The sequence below is a fragment of the Bos grunniens genome, chromosome 13, assembly GCF_055505025.1.
Source record: "Bos grunniens cultivar Pamir isolate PY7600 chromosome 13, Bosgru_T2T1.0, whole genome shotgun sequence".
NCBI classification, from domain to species: Eukaryota; Metazoa; Chordata; class Mammalia; order Artiodactyla; family Bovidae; genus Bos; species Bos grunniens.
In genome coordinates, this window is record NC_141177.1 from 881,874 (window position 1) to 904,045 (window position 22,172).

Genomic DNA, 22,172 nt, shown 5'->3' on the forward strand with positions numbered 1-22,172 from the left:
CAACAGTTAGAACCAGACATGGAAGAGTGGACTGGTTAAAAATTGGGAAAGGAGTGCGTCAAGGCTGTATATTGTTACCCTGCTTATTTAACTTATATGCAAAATACATCATGTGAAATGCCGGGCTGGATGACTCACAAGCTGGAATCAATATTGCTGAGAGACATATCATCAGTCTCAGATATGCAGATGATACCAGATATGGCAGAAAGCTGGCTTAAAATTCAACATTCAAAAAACTAAGATCCTGGCATCCAGTCCTATCACTTCGTGATAAATACATGGGGGAAAGTGGAAACAGTGACAGATATTATTTTCTTGGGCCCCAAAACCACTGCAACTGCGGCCATAAAATTAAAAGATGCTTGCTCTTTAAAAGAAAAGCTACGACAAACCTAGACAGAGTATTAAAAAGCAGAGACATGACTTTGCTGACAAAGACCCATATAGTCAAAGCTATGGTTTCTCCAGTAGTCATGTATTTATTGATGTGAGAGCTGGACAATAAAAAAAGCTGAGCAACAGAGCATTGATGCTTTTGAACTGTGGTGTTGGAGAAGACTCTTGAGAGTCCCTTGGACATCAAGGAGATCAAACCAGTCAATCCTAAAGGAAATGAGTCCTGAATATTCATTGGAAGGACTGATGCTGAAACTGATGCTCCAATAGTCTGGCCACCTGATGTGAAGAGCTGATTCATTGGAAAGGACCCTGATGCGGGAAAAGATTGAGGGCAGGAGGAGAAGGGGATGACAGAGGATGAGATGGTTGGATGGCATCACTGACTCAATGGACATGAGTTTGAACAACCTCTGGGAGATAGTGAAGGACAGGGAGGCCTGGTGTGCTTCAGTGCATGGTATGATAAAGAGTCAGACACAACTTAACAAATGAAAAACAATTGGATCAAAAAATGGATAGAGTTATCAATGGTTATATTGATCAAATATATTTGATTATATTGACCAAAGGTCATAGCTCATACCTTTGAACGCTTATCTATGCCAGGAACTAAGCTAGACTTTTAAAAATATATTGTTTTATTTCATCTTAACAAGTCTAAAAATTCACTTCACAGAGGAGGAAAATCCAAAATCGAGGACCCACCAGTGAATGGTGAATCCAGGTGTCATCCTCACGACATCCCTCCTATTAGACCCAAAGCCCAGGCTTTGCCAGAACAATTGACTTAAAAGCTTCTCAAAGGTGATGATCAAATTCTAACCACTCTATGTCTTCACCTGCACCTTCTAGCCATACTGAGCACACAAAACAGGTTTATTTACTTATTTATTGGCTCAACTTGCATTGATGTCCATATAAGTGGAAGAAAGCGTGAGCTGACTATACTGGAATCAGTTAGGCTTGACCTAAACCAGTAAAAGAACGCTTTTGACTTCAGCCTTAGAAGTACTAATTTTTAAATAAACAAGCTATAAAAATAACCTAGTGTGCTGCTATTATTCAACTGAAAGCCAAAGGGAAAAAAAGGACTAATATTTTTCACTATGCTGAATACATTCATGCACGGTTTTACACCTAAATCCACTCTATTTTCTTCTAAATAATAAATGGCCAGTGACTTTTAAAAGCACCAATATGTCAGTATAATTATCTAAAATCTAACAAAAATGTGTATTCCTTTCTAGACTAGAAGGGCATATTTTAAATGCAAATGAAATATTTTTAGAACCTGTACATCATCTTAGCCTTTGAAAAAGTTCCCATATTTCTTATTCTTCATTGTTGAAAATCCTCAGTTCCTTTTCCTTGTCACCATTGTGGGATAAAAGAATTCTGGCTGTGAACTGGTCCTTCTTAAAGAATCCATTAAAGTTTAAGCTTGTGCATTGCATCAAGCAAGTAACATGTTCATTTCCCCAGAGTGGATCACGACTCTTTTGTGTCACTTAATACAAGAGGGAAAAAAGAGGAAAAGAAGGGAAGAAACAAAGCGGTGTTTGCAGCGAGAACCTGCACATACAGGGTTTGGCCGTTAGGTCTCACAGCAGCTGCGGGGAAAGATAACAGGTGTGCACTACTCTCACTAACTGGAAAACAGTGCTTCAGAATTCCACCAATTAGTCCACAGTAAACAAAAACACAAAAGCCAGAGACAGAGACTCATGACCTTTTCTGTGAATACATCAGCTTTTTTGGAAATAAATTTGGGGGTTATCCTGGGACTGAGGTACACATTCTGTGCTATCTTGCAATCACTTTCTGACATGTGTTTGTTTTGGGAGGAAAAACAAAAAACCCTTAGATTTCTTGATGAAAATATCCCAGAGGTTTGCTTTGGGAACATCTGTAAAGTGATTCCTGATTTGAATAATATATTCAAAGCACTCCACACCCAGCAGAACAGTTAGTACCTCTGATGAGGGAGGGCTAGTTGGCTGTCTACAATGACAAATTCACCCTTCCAAACTCAGATACACGCTCTTGTCATTGTTCTGGAGCTGATCTGACTTGGGGATACCGAACCACACTAATAAAGCTCAAAGAGACTGATGGGCTTTGCCAGAATGACAACTACTGAATTCCAATGAGAATAAAATTATCATGTAAACAGGACACTAGGTTGACGGCATACTCTTTCCCTGTAGGCAAGCTCTGACTAAAGCAAAATGATCAGAGGGTTATTGGTTTTGTAGCATCAGAATAAGGGTAGGTAATAATACCTGTTTGCGTGTTTAATGGCTCACTTAATCTGATGACCCACATACCTCTGCAACAGAGACAGAGCTTCTCTTAGAAGGACCCTCCGATCCCCACCCTGGGATGGACATCTGACATTTTACTCTGTGAGTGTCTTTCTTTGGTTGATCTCATGTCCATTAATTTTCATTGATCCCTTCTTCATACATATTACTAGTTTTAGTTGTGTTTTATTCGATATAGATTCCATTTTATTTTTAATTATGAGGAAAATAGCTTGGATTAAAGGTGCATGCTTGCTCAGCTGGTAGGTCTGACTCTTTGCCACCACATGGACTGTAGCCCACCAGGCTCCTCTGTTCATGGCATTCTCTAGGCACACACAGATACTGAAGTGGGTTGCTATTTCTTCCTCCAGGGGATCCTCCCCAATCAGGGATTGAACCCATGTCTCCTGCTTGGCAGGTGGATTCTATACCACCAAGCTGCCTGGGAAGCCCCAAAGTGGGGGTAGGACATTAGTAACTTTGAATAACAACTGATATATTGCTTTTTTCCAGTATCACAGAGAAAGGAGCTTCCATATCTTCCACACTATTCTTTATATTAATGTAACTCCATTTCGTTCAACATTCTTCCAGCAATTTTGGTAAACATACGGAAGGCAACATTGTCACAATTGTGAACGATGCACAGTGAGTAGCAACACAAAATCTTATACAGCAAGGACTAATGGGTGGAGAAGAAGCAGCTATTTATTCAGCAATGTTTCCTGAATGCCTGCTACGTGCTGGGCACCATTCCAGGCACTGGACATACAGCAGTGAGCAAACCCAGTCCCTGACCTCATGGAGCCCACATTCTAATGGGGAAACAACAGTTCACAAATAAACCAAAATGGATACAATGAAAAGGATACGAGAAACACCATAAAAAAAAAAAAAAAAAAAAAACTAGAGCAAAGTGAGGGGACAGACAAAGATGGGGAAACGTTCTACCAGACATGATGATCACCCATGTGACCCACGGGAAGGATTAAGGCAGATTTTGCTGCCGCGGAAGAAAGAACTCGTTATGAATCCCATCAGGCGGCAAGCTCCACTCAGTGGAGTATTCTGGAGTGGAGGACTTCTCAACACTAAGTTCTGTATCAGAGATTCTCTCAAGTAGTTCTCATATCAGCCTGTTCCAAAATTCTTTTTAATTACTGATCAAAATTTGTAAATATAAGCTTGCAACTCCAACTGAAGTTAAAATTTGACCACAGCCACTACATAGGATTTTTGATAAAGGAAATATTTGGAATAGAAATTTACTGAATGATGTTTCTAACATACTTACCCATTTGATAAAGAAAACTTATGAACGTTGCTATCTTCTCTCTGATTTAGAAATAAATAGTATAGAAAATAATAGCCCCTTCTCTACCTTCTACAAAGATATGGTTCCTTCCTACGCCAGGGCACCATTCCATTTCTTCCCCACTGAGACTTGCATATGTTTCATCATCAGACAGGAATCCTGACCTTCTGTTGGCATTGTGCTGTTGCTGTTCAATCGCTAAGTCCTGTCTGACTCTTTGCAACCCCGTGAACTGCAGCTCACCAGGTTTCCCTGTCCTTCAGAATTTCTCAGTTTGCTCAGACTCACATCCATTGAGTTGGTGATCCCATCCAATCATCTCATTCTCTATCATCCCCTTCTCTTCCTGGCCTCAATCTTTCCCAGCATGAGGGTCTTTTCCAAGGAGTCAGCTCTTCATATCAGGTGGCCAAAGTATTGGAGCTTCAGCTTCAGCATCAGTCCTTCCAATGAATATTAAGGACTGATTTTCTTTAGGATGGACTGGTTTGATCTCCTTGCAGTCCAAGGGACTCTCGTCTTCTCCAGCACCACAGTTCAAAAGCAACAGTTCTTCGGCACTCAGCTTTCTTTCTGGTCCAACTCACATCCACACATGACTACTGGAAAAACCACAGCTTTATATGGATCTTGGTCTGCAAAGTAATGTCTCTGCTTTTTAATACACTGTCTAGGTTTGTCATAGTTCCATATATTGTGGTAATTAAATTATCATCAGATAGGTATTCTGATACTATATTGGCTTTATATTTTGCGGCAGTTAAATTAATATGTAGGCTCAGTTCAGTTCAGTCACTCAGTCATGCCCGACTCTTTGTGACCCCATGAACCACAGCACGCCAGGCCTCCCTGTGCTTCACCAACTCCTGCAGTCCACCCGAACCCATGTCCATTGAGTTGGTGATGCCATCCAACCATCTCATCCTCTGTCGTCCCGTCCTCCTCCTGCCCTCAATCTTTCCCAGCATCAGGGTCTTTTCCAGTGAGTCAGCTCTTCACATCAGGTGGCCAAAGTATTGGAGTTTCAGCTTCAGCATCAGTCCTTCCAATGAACACCCAGGACTGATCTCCTTTAGGATGGACTGGTTGGATCTCCTTGCTGTCCAAGGGACTCTCAAGAGTCTTCTCCAACACCACAGTTTAAAACCATCAATTCTTTGGTGCTCAGCTTTCTTCACAGTCCAACTCTCACATCCATACATGACCACTGGAAAAACCATAGCCTTGACCAGATGAACCTTTGTTAATAAAGTAATGTCTCTGCTTTTGAATATGCTATCTAGGTTGGTCATAACTTTCCTTCCAAGGAGTAAGCGTCTTTTAGTTTCATGGCTGCAGTCACCATCTGCAGTGATTTTGGAGCCCCCAAAAATAAAGTCAGCCATTATTTCCACTGTTTCCCCATCTATTTCCCATGAAGTGATGGGACCAGATGCCATGTGATCTTAGTTTTCTGAATGTTGAGCTTTAAGCCAACTGTTTCACTCTCCTCTCTCACTTCCATCAAGAGGCTCTTTAGTTCTTCATTTTCTGCCGTAAGGGTGGTGTCATCTGCATATCTGAGTTTATTGATATTTCTCCCTGCAATCTTGATTCCAGCTTGTGCTTCCTCCAGCCCAGCGTTTCTCCTGATGTACTCTGCATAGAAATTAAATAAGCAGGGTGACAATATACAGTCCTGATGTACTCCTTTTCCTATTTGGAACCAGTCTGTTGTTCCATGTCCAGTTCTAACTGTTGCTTCCTGACCTGCATACAGGTTTCTCAAGAGGCAGATCAGGTGGTCTGGTATTCCCATCTCTTTCAGAATTTGCCGCAGTTTATTGTGATCCACACAGTCAAGGGCTTTGGCATAGTCAATAAAGCAGAAATCGATGTTTTTCTGGAACTCTTAATATAATATAACAATATTATATAATATAGGTAGTGTTCTGTAATTATATTATGCCTTCCCTGGTGGTTCAGTCCACAAGGAATCCTCCTGCCAATGCAGGAGACCTGGGTTCGATCCCTGGGGATGGGAAGATCCCTTGGAGAAGGAAATGGCACCTCACCCCAGTATTCTTGCCTGGAAAATCCCATGGCCAGAGGAGCCTGTTGGGCTACAGTCCATGGGGTCGCAAAGAGTCATCCAAGACTTTTGGATTAAACACGCGCACACACACGTTTGATATAAGGCCTGCCACGTGGTAAGTTCTGGCAGGATGACTGCTTAGAGGGCTGCAGTTCACTGCTCTTCCCTGCGTCTGTGCCCTTCGCCCTGTGACTTTCCATCAAAAGGTGGAAGCTATTTCTCACCCTGGCGTAGCCTTTTGCCTTGTTTTGGCTGGCAGATGTGGCAACAGTAAAGGTATAACACTTTCAAACCGACACCTCAAGAGGTTCTTGAATGCTTTTGTTTTCTCTTGGAACCATGTCTCCACCATGAAAATAAATCCACTTTATCCAAGTGGATAATGAGAGACCACAGAGAGACAAATAGATCCCAGCCACGGCTTTACTCAGCCTGCAGTTAGCTTTCCTTAAGAATGAGCCAGCCTGCTTACACCAGCCATGTCTCACTCAAGACTGTACAAATTCCTAACCAATGCACACACTTATATCTTTTATCCCAGTTTTGCTTTTCAGACACACAGAAATAGTTAACTGAAACACACATGTTCAATACATGGTATCTGTCATCATCATCAACCTGTTACAAATACATACAGATACTGGGCTTTTAGACTACTGCAACAGATACGAGGAAAAATGCTTTACTAAAAAGTCTCCAGACTGCCTGCTGCTCAGTTCCTTCTAAATTCTCCCAGGCACCCCAACTGAGAAAATTAACTCTCCATTCAACCTCCACTTTTCCCTTATCTCATCTGTGTAGAACCCACACAATCCTTGGGAGAGTAACTCAAGGTCACACGGCCTTGACATTCATTCATAGAATGAAAGATTCTTTCACTCACAAGATCATTTGTCCAATGGTCAACACCAACTTACAGTTCTAGAATCAACAGCAAACATCAAGTTTACTAAATATTAAAAAGCAGAGATATTACTTTGCCAACAAATGTCCATCTAGTCAAGGCTATGGTTTTTCCAGTGGTCATGTATGGATGTGAGAGTTGGACTGTGAAGAAAGCTGAGCACCGAAGAATTGATGCTTTTGAACTGTGGTGTTAGAGAAGACTCTTGAGAGTCCCTTGGACTGCAAGGAGCTCCAACCAGTCCATCCTAAAGGAGACCAGTCCTGGGTGTTCATTGGAAGGACTGATGCTGAAGCTGAAACTCCAATATTTTGGCCACCTGATGCAAAGAGTTGACTCATTGGAAAAGACTCTGATGCTGGGAGGGATTGGGGGCAGGAGGAGAAGGGGACGACAGAGGATGAGATGGCTGGATGGCATCACCGACTCAATGCACGTGAGTTTGAGTGAACTCCGGGAGTTGTTGATGGGCAGGGATGCCTGGCGTGCTGTGGTTCATGGGGTCGCAAAGAGTCAGGCACGACTGAGTGACTGAACTGAACTGAACTGAAATGGCATTATAATTAAAATGAGAAAAGCCATTTTTAACACTATTGTTTCAACTTTGCCAGTAATGAAATAAATATATACAAAATTAATTATATTCTTCCCAGAAAATATTCAATTATTTATACATTTACAAACAGCCATGCATAAAGATATGGAAATGACAGGATTTCCAGCTCATGAGGATAACATTAAATGGTACAACTCTTTAGAATGGGAATCTGGGTATGTTTATAAAAAAAAAACAACTCTAAAAATCATTATCTCTATTGTTTTGGCAATTCTAACTCTAGATATTTACCTAGAGGGAATAATTAGAAATGTGTGGAAAGGTGTGTGCATGCAAAGGGTATCTATAACAGCACTAATCATTTGGCAACCCACTCTCATGTTCTTGCCTGGAGAATCCCAGGGGCGGGGGAGCCTGGTGGGCTGCCATCTATGGGGTCGCACAGAGTCGGGCACGGCTGAAGTGACTTAGCAGCAGCAGCAGTCATAACACTGAAGAACTGGAACACACTAACAGTGAGGAGTCGGTCAGTGCACTTGCGCGTGCACACACAGCAGCCAGGCTGTGTGCTCCTGCCACCCTGAGCCAGACGACTCTTCCTGTGCGCTGTGGAACGCCCAGCGGCACCCCTGACCCCCACCCACTGGCAGTAACACCCTCCAGCTGTGACAACCACAAACGACTCCAGAAATCGCCAAATGTCGCCAGATGGCAAAATCTCTCCCAGATGAGAATCAGTGATACATATATAGCTTCCCATATACAGTGATAAAAAATTTATATTTAATCATATATCTCTTAATAATTCAATAAAGCTAAAGGGAGAAAGATATTACACTTTGGTTGAAACCAGGATTTTATAATAAATCCCACATCCTTTCCCCCTAGCCCCATTAAAAAGAGCAAAGTTATCAGAGAGCGTTTCTGAAATAGAAAATTGTTTGTTATATATTTTTAAGCAAAAAGCAGGCAGAAGACTAGTGAATATCTCATTCTGAGTATGAAAAATAATATGAGAAGGATATACGCTAAAATGTTAAAATCTGTTATATCTGGATGGTGGGATTATAGTTACTCTTTTTTTCTCTTTCATTCATATATTTTCTTGTAATCTATGATTTAGCACAGGTTCTTTTAATAATCAGAAAAGTAAATTTAAAGTAAGTATCTACAAAGTCTCTGCAGATCAGATCCTGAGTTGAAAACTGTAGGAACCAGCTCTTGGTTACTGGAATAGAAGGTGTGTAGAGGCAGCAGCAGCGGTTGGCTATTGTCGGTTACAGAGGTGATGAGAAGTCTGAGGAGCCAGGCTTGAAAGGCACATCACAGGAGCATCAGCCACATCTCAGGCCAAGGCCGAGGCTGAGCGATGGGAGCAGCCTCATCGGTGCAGAGAGGCTGAGACACCATGGCCACTGGGCTCACTTTGGCCGCTAGCTCTTTTTTTTAGGTAATATTTTCACCTTTCTATGTGTCTATATTTGCTAGGTTGTATGTTTGGGAAACAAAACCAACCAGAACAATTCTTTAATCCTATAATCAGGAGTGGCATCTATCTACCCATACAGAGAATACTCTATGCACCTAATCAACACCACTCGCTCATGTCTATTTCTCTTGAGCTAATTCTAAATATTAGAATTTTTCTTAACATTAATTTAATTCAAATCCTGAGAGGTCACCCTGACATTCCAGGCAAGAGAGCCATTCTCCACCGTGGATGAACAAAATGCAGTGTGGTCTGGCCCAGTGAGTGTTAGCAGTGAGGACAGCCAAGGGAATTATCTTTTGTTTCTTTCTTTCAGAAAGAAAAGTAAAACCATTCACTAAATATTTAATCTGACCCCAATAAAATACAGTCTTCCCCTCTCCTGAAGATATTTTAAGTCTCCTGAAGGCCTGCCCCAAAAGTCAGTCACAGGACTTATTTCGGATGAAAACATACACCATTCACTTAATCCAACGGAAAGGACGTTGTCAGTCTCTTTTCTGACGGGTCAGGTTCGCGTCAGCACTTCCCACGCTTTCCATCCTCATCTTTAGGGGTTGGTATTTGTGGGATGTGATAGGGTCAGAAGTCCATGAAACAAACCAGTTGTTTAAGAGGGAATTAAAGAGCTTTATGTAACCCCTTGACTTCTGGCCACCAGAAAGAACACACTCTATTGAATGGAACGACAAGAAACTAAAACCCATAGATAATACACAGACCTATCTGCTTTTAATTTTGTTCTGAATCACCCCTGTTCTCTTTATCCATTAACTGTTCATTGTTGAACCATCTAAAAGTGTCCCTGAAATAGAGAAAGCTTTCCTGGTTTAAGCTTCAACTATTCTGTACACTTTTCATCCCATCTAAAAATGACCACTTGGAATCCCTGGAGGAGGAAAAGGAAACCCACTCTAGTATTCTTGCCTGGGAAATCCCACGGATTTCCAGTCTGGTGGACTCCAGTCCATGTGGTTGCAAAGAGTCGGACACAATTTGACTTCGTTCCTGCTAAGTCGCTTTAGTTATCTCCGACTCTTTGTGATCATATGGACCATAACTCGCCACTGTCCTCTGTCCACGGGATTCTCCAGGCAAGAATACTAGAATGGATTGCCATCCCCTCCTCCAGGGGATCTTTCCAACCCAGGGATCCAACCTTCGTCTCTCAGGGCTCTTGCACCGGCAGGCGGGATCTTCACCACTAGCGCCACCCGGGAAGCAACTCAACAAAAACGAGCGAGAAGCAGAGGGGGAATGAGGCTCCAGGGTGTGAAGTGGGATGTGCAGGGAGGGGAGCGAGGCTCCAGGGTGTGCAGGGGGAAGTGCAGGGGGGAGAGTGAGGCTCCAGGGTGTGCAGGGGGAAGTGCAGGGGGGAGAGTGAGGCTCCAGGGTGTGAAGTGGGGAGTGCAGGGGGGAGAGTGAGGCTCCAGGGTGTGCAGGGGGAAGTGCAGGGGGGAGAGTGAGGCTCCAGGGTGTGAAGTGGGGAGTGCAGGGGGGAGAGTGAGGCTCCAGGGTGTGAAGTGGGGAGTGCAGGGGGGAGAGTGAGGCTCCAGGGTGTGAAGTGGGAAGTGCAGGGGGGAGAGTGAGGCTCCAGGGTGTGAAGTGGGGAGTGCAGGGGGGAGAGTGAGGCTCCAGGGTGTGCAGTGGGAAGTGCAGGGGGGAGAGTGAGGCTCCAGGGTGTGAAGTGGGAAGTGCAGGCGGTGGGACTTGGAGTCTTGTACTGGGTTGGGGGTGCAGCCAGGGGGTGAGGACTGCAGGCTTGAAAGTCAAAAAGGCTTTCAGTTTTCTTTCCTGAAAATGGAAAACCTTGAGTATAGCCAGTAGGACATAAGTGACTCCATACATTCTACCTGTTATTATTTTTGCAACATCTGTTTCTACTTACACTAGAGATGGGTAGAGAAAGGACAGACGGACTGACAGGTCCAAGATGCTTTCCTCATCCAGCACTAAATGGGCATCAGCAATACCCACATTCTGGCCAGGGGAAGGAAATGTGCTTAAGTCACCACTAACTTCCTGTCTGGTGACTTTAGAAATGGAAATGTTTCCAGTAATGGAAAATAAGTTCAAGTATGAAGCTGGTTAAGACTTATGAGATGTGCTCATAATTGCATGCTGCAGATAATGGTAACTGCTGCTATTACATTAATAACATAGAAAATTCCAAAAACAACTAGGATTCTGTAGCAGCTGCAAGGACCATTAGCCGTCTTCATTGATTTGTGCAGTTGGTTTGGAAGTGGTGATTCTTATACTGTACTGAGAAACCGTTTTTGTGCTGCCACTTTTTAATATCAAATGATATTTCAGTATAAACACATTGGCCAGTTAAACAAATGAGTGGAAATCCACGTTAACTAATGCTAAGTATGGAAAGCATGATGGGCATAGTAATCTATGGACGGCTAACAACCTGGGCTAAGGCTTCAGCGGGGGCCCCCGTCTACATGCAGCTTCTCACCCAAGCTCTCCTTAGGGTAAGGAAAAGGCATCACAAAAGTCAAGTCAAACTGAGCTCCTGACAGAGTTCACCCTCCCCAACCTGTTAGATGCCAACTACATACTGCCCATTGCTGAAACCAGCTGTGATGTCATCCTCTTTTTTTTTATGCTTCTACCCAACTGATGGGCAAATTCCATCAGTTTCACTTTTAAAATGTGTATCCAGAATCTCATCACTTCTTTGAAGTGTAGTTGACACGGCCATCACCTTTTGTCAGTGTTATTCCAATAATGATAATATTAACAAATAGTTGACAGTATAATGGCTTGCCAATATAATTCCCAGGTTGTTCAGCAGTGAGGAACTCGCCTACCAATGCAGCAGACATGGGTTCCATCTCTGGGTGAGGAAGATCCCCTGGAGAAGGAAATGGCAACCCACTCCAGTATTCTTGGCTGGGAAATCCCATGAACAGAGGAGCCGGGTGGACTAGAGTCCACGGGATCTCAAAGACTCGGACGTGACTGAGCAACTCAGCATGCCACAGGCTAATGTCACAGGTATATTTTATACATAACACTTAACACTTCAATTCATCCTCATACCAACCTGATGAAATATGTACTATTATCACTTATTTGTGAGCTTCCCAGGAGGCGCTAGTGGTAAATAACCTGCCCACCTGCCAATGCAGGAGACAGAGAGACTCAGGATAGATCCCTGGGTCAGGAAGGTCCCCTGGAGGAGGACACAGCAACCCATGCACAGTGTTCTTGCCTGGAGAGTCCCACGGACAGAGGAGCCTGGAGGGCTGCAGTCAGTGGGGTCGCAAAGGCAGACGCGCCTGGAGCCCTTTAGCGTGTACGCATCCCTGTTTTACAGACGAGGGAACCGAGGCACTGGCTTCATGAAAGTGAGCTTCTCGAAAACGGCAGAACCGGTGTCCGGGCCGCACTGCTGTCTGCGCCCACCACGAGGGTCCATTCTCAGCACGTGCACGCGTGCTCAGTCACGCTCCACTCTTTGTGACCCCGTGGACTGTAGCCCCCACAGGCGCCTCTGTCCATGGGATTTCCCAGGAATGGGTTGCCATTTTCTCCTCCAGTGGATCTTCTGGACCCAGGGATTGAACCTGAGTGTCCTGCATTGGGAGGTGGATTCTTTACCACTGAGCCATCAGGGAAGCCCCTATTATCAGCACAGCAGCTGTCATGTAAGTCTTGTCAAGACAGTCCTGTAACCTAAACTTTCCAAGGGCTTCCTACATCACTCAGAAAAAAAAAAAAGCCAAGCCTGGAGGAAGGCCCACAGCATCCTAAATGACCTCATTTCCTTCACATGTCCTCACCAGTCACCAACACCAGTTAGTTCAGAAAATTCCAGGTACACTCTGCTTTAGGCCCATGCACAGAAATCTACATAAAGAAGACTGAGCACCGAAGAACCGATGGTTTCAAATTATGGTTCTAGATAAGACTCTTGAGAGTCCCTTGGACTGCAAGAAGATCAAAGCAGTCCATCCTAAAAGAAATCAGGCCTGAATATTCATTGGAAGGACTGATGCTGAAGCTGAAGCTCCAATACTTTGGCCACCTGATGCAAAGAGCAGACTCTGAAAAAGTCCCGGATGCTGGGAAAGATTGAAGGCAGGAGAAGGGGACTGCAGAAGATGAGATGGTTGGATGGCATCACTGACTCAGTGTGCGTGAGTTTGAGCAAGCTCTGGCTTACAGTGAAGGACAGGGAAGCCTGGCGTGCTGCAGTCCATGGGGTTGCAAAGGGTCGGACACAACTGAGTGACCGAACAACAGCAGCAGAAATCCGTACTGCCCTCTCCTTCTCATCCACCAGCTCCTGACTCAAAGGTCACCTTCTCACTGAACGCAGCCCTGATCACCATTTAGGCGTGCACCTCTCCCCACCCCAGAATTTCTGATCTGCTCTTCTGGATTTGCTTTTCTCCATAGCAGTCATCATTTTTCTAACACAATATGTTAGAATATGATTTATGTAGAATAAAATATGTATTTTGCTTTTCTGTTTTATTATCTTTCTTCCCTTATCAACCGCCAAAGGCCACTGTTTTTTGTCTTCATCGCTGTGTCCATACTGCCTAGAATAGGGTCTGGCACATAGTACATGCTTAATATATATGCGTTGAATTAATGCATAAACATGTGTATCTTATATGAGGTAAAAATCATTATCTGGCTTGAAAAATTATGTCTGTAGTGTTTATAAGTGAAGTCTTGTAAAGAACATGAGCATACTTGTGATGGTTATAAAATGGACCAATGGGTTATATACTTCCACTTAGGACAGAGCCTAATCTTGTCCCTGCTAACCACACTGAACTCTAAGCATATGCCCTTTTCTTAGAAAACAGTCCTATTTATTTACTTATTTTTGGCCATGCCAGGTCTTCATCGCCGAGTGCAGCCGTCTCCCTAGCTGCAGCCCAGGGCTTCTCACTGCGGCGGCTTCCCGTTGCACAGCAGGGGCACCGGGGTGCGTGGGCTTCAGTAGTTTCGGCACAGCGGCTTAGTTGCTATGTGGCGTGTGGATCTTCCCGGACCAGGGGTTGAACCTGTGTCTCCTGCACTGGCAGGCAGATTCTTAACCACTGGACCCCCAGGGAAGTCCTAAGCATTTACACTTTAATCTTTACACTCCACCTTATCCCTCCTTTTCTCCAAGACTGTAGACTTTTGTTTTGTCCTCTTTCTTTCTTTCGTTTCTTTTATTTCAATGTTAATCTGGTTTTGCTGCATAAAAAGACTGATGAGTTGGGTTTTGCCTGAAGCAATTTAATAGAAGCCCTTCACAATCCAGCCCTAGCCCATGGACTCTATAAATTGGACGCTCATCTCTCAAATAATCAGGAAATAGCTATACTTTGAATTTGCCTTCTCCTAGGAGGGCTCTGAAAATCTGATCTATTTATTCCTAAGTTTCTACTGCTATCATCTTTTTTCTCTACTATTCCATATCTTTGGGCATTTCAGCTGCATTGTAATTACTTCGGCATCCTATTTCCTAGACAGGAAGTGGCTTCCACTAGCATGATTTTCTTTACAATATACTAAAGTTAAAACTGTATAGAATATTTGAATGTAGATTTTCATTTTCAAAGTCGTATGCACAAATTTGCTTTATTTTATAAGCTTGCAACATCATTGTGTGATTAAAAAATACCCCACACATTTGAATTTATGACTTGTTATAGCTCAAAGAAATCTTATGTTCAGAAGACAGAAGAGATCAACAGAACAAATCACAGTAAGATTTCTCTTGTTTTTGTTTAAACATGTCTACATTCCACTTAAAGCTTAAGACTTTTAGTTTCAATGTTTACTCATTTATTTATGTCTCATTCATAAAACAACTCATAAAGATCAGCTTTCTATAGTACCCTTAATGGTCTTTTGAAGTAAAATTAAACTAAGCTACAACACAATGCCCTAAAGTCTGCAAATGTTTTAATTTACTAGAGTTATTGTAAGAGACTCTTCTCGCATATCAAACTGTATCTTAAGGGCAGACAGCTTTGTGTTAAATCCACTTCTATTTGCATTTTAACACCATGGTAAGTGAAGAAATTTGATTGCTACTCTTTTTTTTTTGTCTGCAGTATAAAATCCACAAATATAAACTGCTAAAAACTGCTTTTAGAAGTTGCATCTAATTCTTTATATTAACTAATGCTATCCATCAAAATTTTTGTTTATATCAAAATGGAAAATCCTAAATAACATGATGATTAAGGTGTTGCCTGAGGAAACAAAATTTAAATGTGATTCTAAATTTATTAAAAATATAACCCTGACGTCTTTTTTTTTAAAGCACTGTTTTTAGTATATGCAATATTTGGAAATTTCTTACCTAAGTACAAGCCAACAAAGGAAAAGAAACTGAGACCAAATGGAGATGCCCGAGATACATTAACACCATTCAATTGATGTAACTGCCATTTCCTATTAAAAGCTACTCAGGTCTAGTTGGAAATAAATGAAACAAAGAAGAGTGTTAAATTTATGTTAGAAAATGTCATAAATGGAGTATAGGCATAGGTTTTAATTAGAACTTTAGTTGATCAACAAACAACCTTTAAGTTTTCTATTTTACTTGCTACTTCATATTTCAAAATTTTCATCATTTGATGTGATCAAAATATGGCAGTCTCCTTATTGCATACACGATGGATTTAGGCAGTGTGGATAGAGTGTTATGAATTTAATTACAAAGAGGAAAACAAAGTCAATGGGAAAATAAAGCTGGTGCTTCAGGAAAAGAAAAAAAAACACTGATAATTCACTAGCAAAACTGACAGACGTTAAAAGTAAAAAGCTTTTTTCATATTGAATTACCAATACGAAGAATGAAACACGGTAATCACTACAGAGTCTATAACCACTGAAAGGCAGTGTGGGCATCCAGCAGTAGGATGAGCACATTTTATAATTTAGAGGCAATGAATCAATTAATCAGAAGCATGAACTATGATCTACATACCCAATATGATATGGACAATTTAAACACAATAATTACTAATGAAAATTTAGTTCATAATTTTAAAACTCCAGTTTGATTGACTTTCAAATTTGAACCAGCCTTCATGCTTGGAATAAACCCCACTTTGTCATGGTGTGTAATTTCGTTCATATTTTGCTTCATTGTATTTGCTAATATTTTATTGAGAATTTTTTTAAGTTAATGAGAGACTGGTCTATCGCTTTACCTATTGGTCTGCCTGAATTTGTTGTCTTCGGTATCAGAGCAATGGTAGCCTCATAAAATGAATTAGGACATGTTTCCTCCTCTTCTATTTTTTGAAACAGAGTGAGTAGAATTCATGTTACCTCAGTAGAGTTCCCTAGTCAAATCCTCATAGCCTGGAGATATCTTTTACTGGATGTTTGTACTATTTACATTCATTTGTTTTCTAGTAAATAATCCAGTATCTTTTTCCATCAGTATTGGTGCCAGCGGATTTTCTCATGCTATTATTTTCTGGGTCTCAGGGACTTTCAAATGTACTGTAAAATGCTTGATTCTGTAAGAGTCTGGATCCTGTTTAGCCTCCTGTTTGCAGCAGGCAGTCCCCCTGTGAGGTGCGTGCCAGGGGCACGTGGGTGTGTCTGCTCAGCTTCTTGCTGCTCCTTGTCAACCCCCGCAGCAAAGTGGGGCGCTGAGTCCCAGCAGGGGGGGAGGTTTATCCCCCAACAGCCTGGCTGACGCCCTCCCGTGCGCTTAAGTGCCTCCAGGTGCAGCTGGAAGGGCCGCTTCCCACTGGGCTCGGCTGACATCAGGGCAGGAGAAGGACCGAGTGGAGGAGCACGTGGTTCAGCACCTAACACCTGTCCCTGCCTCACGGATGCTGGGAAAGGTGGAGTCTTAGCTTCCCCTGGGATCCACTGGAGGAAGGAGAAAGCAGATTATCAACTACCTCACCCCCCTACCCTCCCTCTTTCTGCTCGACTGCTGCCAAGGCTGGGTGCAGGCTCAGCTCCCCACGGGGGTCTTGCTGACCTGAGGCGGGGGTGAAGGCGAGTGGCCCCGAGTCCAGCCTCACACGGCTTCATGAATTCCAGTTGCTAAGGGTGACCATGGAGGTTCAGTTCACTGCTGTTTGCTTCCCCCAGGAAGAGCATCTCCCTGCTTAGTCCAGGAAGGTGATGAGGAATGGTAGGGATAGGGGAATCATTGTTTAATCTGAGGTTGTTTGAGAAGGCCTTGCTGAGAAGGTGATGTATGAGCAGAGCCCTCATAGAATGAGGGACAAAGCCGGACGGGAAGATAGGCTTATGTATTCTCAGATGGACACAGAGTCTACTTCAAAGTCCTTTGCCAGGAGGTGCCTACAGGGCCTGATGTAGAGCATATATAAGAAACAGTGTCAGATTGCTGTGGACGGACAGGGCATGACCCCTGTAGAAAGTTCTAGAAATGCTGACTTCTACCCTAAATGAGATGGGAAAACTTTGGAGTTTGAAGCAGAGAAGTGATGTAGCCACCATATGTTTTAAGATATTCTAGCATAAACTGGTGGCTTAGTGGTAAAGAATCTGCCTGCCAATGCAGGAGACACAGGTTCGATCTCTGTGTCAGGAAGATCCCCTGGAGGAGGAAAATGGTAACCCGCTTTAGTGCTCTTGCCTAGAATATCCCATAGACAGAGGAGCCTGGTGGGCTGCCGTCCATAGGGTCGCAGAGAGTGGGACATGACTGAGCAATTGAGCTGCACAGCAGAAACTAGAAGCAGGACATAGGCAAAAACAGGACAATTAATAACCAGCAAGAATGTTACTTATTCTAAATGAGAGGCCTGCTGCTGCTGCTAAGTCACTCCAGTCGTGTCCGACTCTGTGCGACCCCACAGACGGCAGCCCACCAGGCTCTCCCGTCCCTGGGATTTTCCAGGCAAGAACACTGGAGTGGGGTGCCATTGCCTTCTCCGAAATGAGAGGACAGTGGTCTGAATAAGGATGGCAGTAGTAGAGGTGGCAAATACGGTCATATTCTAGATACACTCTGAAGGCAGAGCTGGGATGGGTTCATAGAGAAATGATGGATAACTCTAGGGTTTTCCATCTGAAGGGCTGAGAGGACGGGTCCTGGTTGCTTTAACACACTGCATAGATCCCTCTGCTGGGCTGACTGATTTTGCTTCCTCAGCTGTGGCACGTGTTGCCAGCAGATAGCCCTCAACCCTGAGGCTTCTCTGGAAACTGACTTCACAAAAATAAGGAAAACCCGAAAGTCTGGAGCTGAGCTGTCTAATATGATGGCTACTAGCCACATACGGCTATTAAAGTAAGTCGTGTCTGACTCTTTGTGACCCCATAGACTGTAGCCTATCAGGCTCCTCCCTCCATGGGATTTTCCAGGCAAGAGTGCTGGAGTGGATTGCCGTTTCCTTCTCCAGTGATAAAACAAAAGCGTCCTTAATTGCATCACCTACATTTCACATGTTTGATATCGACATGTGGCTGGTGGGTACTGTATCAGACACTGAAGGTTTTACAGATGATTTCCATCGCTGCAGAAAGTTCCATTAGATTGGGGCTGGAATAGAGCCACAGGTACCCACCACATTCCTGCCGGTTGAAAAGCATTGTTTGTTCTTTGATGGATCAGTTAGGACTCTTTTAGTTGCAGGTAACAGAATCCAGTTTTGGGTAACAAATAAAAATGGAGGGTTTTATTTTAAAGGTGTGGTGATAACTCTGTCCAAGGGAGACACGAGGCCAAGTCTGGGGAGGCGTTGCCGTTTGGAAGTACTCTCTCGTGTTGCAGTCTCTGCCTTCATTCCTTACTTCATCCTCCTACTGCTCAGGTAATTAACCCCACAGCTCAGTAACTGACCTTTGGCAGTTTCCAGGAAAAGGACCTGACTGGCCCTTATCAGGGCATGTGACTACCCTTTCATATTAGCTACGTGTGGATACATGAGAAGCTGCCACGTGGACACACTGGCCTAAAACACATCCCAGGGAACTGATGCCTCCAGAAGAAAGGTCCCTGTGAATTGAGAGATGCCTTTAACAAGGACTATTATCTGAGTTAGCTTCTGTCCATCAGCATCCTTCTAAGGCATTTTGCTTTGTCTCTGTTTGTTTTTAATTCCTGATTTGAGGTTCCAGAGTGATTTGGCTGTGATATGTGTTACCAGTCCATCCTAAAGGAGATCAGTCCTGAGTGTTCATTGGAAGGACTGATGTTGAAGCTGAAACTCCAATATTTTGGCCACCTGATGCAAAGAGCTGACTCATTGGAAAAGACCCTGATGCTGGGAAAGGTTGAGGGCAGGAGAAGGGGATGGCAGAGGATGAGATGGTTGGATGGCATCACCGAAACAATGGACATGGGTTTGGGTGGACTCCGGGAGTTGGTGATGGACAGGGAGGCCTGGCGTGCTGCAGTCTGTGGGGTCACGAGGAGTCTGACATGACCGATTGACTGAACCGAACTGAACTGAATTGTGTTACCCAATGTGGGTCAGGGACCCCAGAGAACTAATGTGGTTTCACAAAGGGGCTACACGCAAAGATGCGGGCTGAGGGTAGGGGAACTACAAGGGATAGTAGGGCACCTCGGGGCTGGTTACAGAGCGGGTTACAGTGTCACTTACAGGCGTTACAGGGCAAGAGCGGGTTACAGTGTCACCTACAGGCGTTACAGGGCAAGAGCGGGTTACAGTGTCACCTACAGGCGTTACAGGGCAAGAGCGGGTTACAGTGTCACCTACAGGCGTTACAGGGCAAGAGCGGGTTACAGTGTCACCTACAGGCGTTACAGGGCAAGAGCGGGTTACAGTGTCACCTACAGGCGTTACAGGGCAAGAGCGGGTTACAGTGTCACCTACAGGCGTTACAGGGCAAGAGCGGGTTACAGTGTCACCTACAGGCGTTACAGGGCAAGAGCGGGTTACAGTGTCACCTACAGGCGTTACAGGGCAAGAGCGGGTTACAGTGTCACCTACAGGCGTTACAGGGCAAGAGCGGGTTACAGTGTCACCTACAGGCGTTACAGGGCAAGAGCGGGTTACAGTGTCACCTACAGGCGTTACAGGGCAAGAGCGGGTTACAGTGTCACCTACAGGCTTTACAGGGCAAGAGCGGGTTACAGTGTCACCTACAGGCTTTACAGGGCAAGAGCGGGTTACAGTGTCACCTACAGGCTTTACAGGGCAAGAGCGGGTTACAGTGTCACCTACAGGCTTTACAGGGCAAGAGCGGGTTATAGTGTCATCTACAGGCTTTACAGGGCAAGAGCGGGTTATAGTGTCATCTACAGGCTTTACAGGGCAAGAAAAGGAAGCAGATTTCCAACCCTGGAGACAGAGAGGGCTGTGGGAGGGGTGCTGATCTGTGACAAAGGGAGCACGTCACCCAGAGGAACCCGGAGACCAGAACAACGGAACACCTCCGCTTTACTCCTTTCTGTACTGAGGACGGGGCGGGCACTTCTCATCAGCTGCTTCAACTCTAAGTCAGGATGCAAGGGAGCCTGTTGACAATTTCCATACCAATGAGCCTCTGAGGGACTAAGATTTTTTTAAAAAGGCTAGGGATGTTGAGCATCTTTTCATGTGTTTGTTAGCCATCTGTATGTCTTCTTTGGAGAAATGTCTATTTAGTTCTTTGGCCCATTTTTTGATTGGGTCGTTTATTTTTCTGGAGTTGAGCTGGAGGAGTTGCTTGTATATTTTTGAGATTAGTTGTTTGTCAGTTGCTTCATTTGCTATTATTTTCTCCCATTCTGAAGGCTGTCCTTTCACCTTGCTAATAGTTTCCTTTGATGTGCAGAAGCTTTTAAGGTTAATTAGGTCCCATTTGTTTATTTTTGCTTTTATTTCCAATATTCTGGGAGGTGGGTCATAGAGGATCCTGCTGTGATGTATGTCAGAGAGTGTTTTGCCTATGTTCTCCTCTAGGAGTTTTATAGTTTCTGGTCTTACGTTTAGATCTTTAATCCATTTTGAGTTTATTTTTGTGTATGGTGTTAGAAAGTGGTCTAGTTTCATTCTTTTACAAGTGGTTGACCAGATTTCCCAGCACCTCTTGTTAAAGAGATTGTTTTTAATCCATTGTATATTCTTGCCTCCTTTGTCAAAGATAAGGTGTCCATATGTGCGTGGATTTATCTCTGGGCTTTCTGTTTTGTTCCATTGATCTATATTTCTGTCTTTGTGCCAGTACCATACTGTCTTGATGACTGTGGCTTTGTAGTAGAGCCTGAAGTCAGGTAAGTTGATTCCTCCAGTTCCATTCTTCTTTCTCAAGATCACTTTCGCTATTCGAGGTTTTTTGTTTTTCCATACAAATTGTGAAATTATTTGCTCAACATCACTCATTATCAGAGAAATGCAAATCAAAACCACTATGAGGTACCATTTCACGCCAGTCAGAATGGCTGCGATCCAAAAGTCTACAAATAATAAATGCTGGAGAGGGTGTGGAGAAAAGGGAACCCTCTTACACTGTTGGTGGGAATGCAAACTAGTACAGCCACTATGGAGAACAGTGTGGAGATTCCTTAAAAAACTGGAAATAGAACTGCCTTATGATCCAGCAATCCCACTGCTGGGCATACATACTGAGGAAACCAGAAGGGAAAGAGACATGTGTACCCCAATGTTCATCGCAGCATTGGTTATAATAGCCAGGACATGGAAGCAACCTAGATGTCCATCAGCAGATGAATGGATAAGAAAGCTGTGGTACATATACACAATGGAGTATTACTCAGCCATTAAAAAGAATACATTTGAATCAGTTCTAATGAGGTGGATGAAACTGGAGCCTATTATACAGAGTGAAGTAAGCCAGAAGGAAAAATATAAATACAGTATACTAACGCATATATATGGAATTTAGAAAGATGGTAACAATAACCCTGTGTACGAGACAGCAAAAGAGACACTGATGTATAGAACAGTCTTATGGACTCTGTGGGAGAGGGAGAGGGTGGGAAGATTTGGGAGAATGGCATTGAAACATGTAAAATATCATGTAAGAAACAAGTTGCCAGTCCAGGTTCGATACACGATACTGGATGCTTGGAGCTAGTGCACTGGGACGACCCAGAGGGAGGGTATGGGGAGGGAGGAGGGAGGAGGGTTCAGGATGGGGAACACATGTATACCTGTGGCAGATTCATTTTGATATTTGGCAA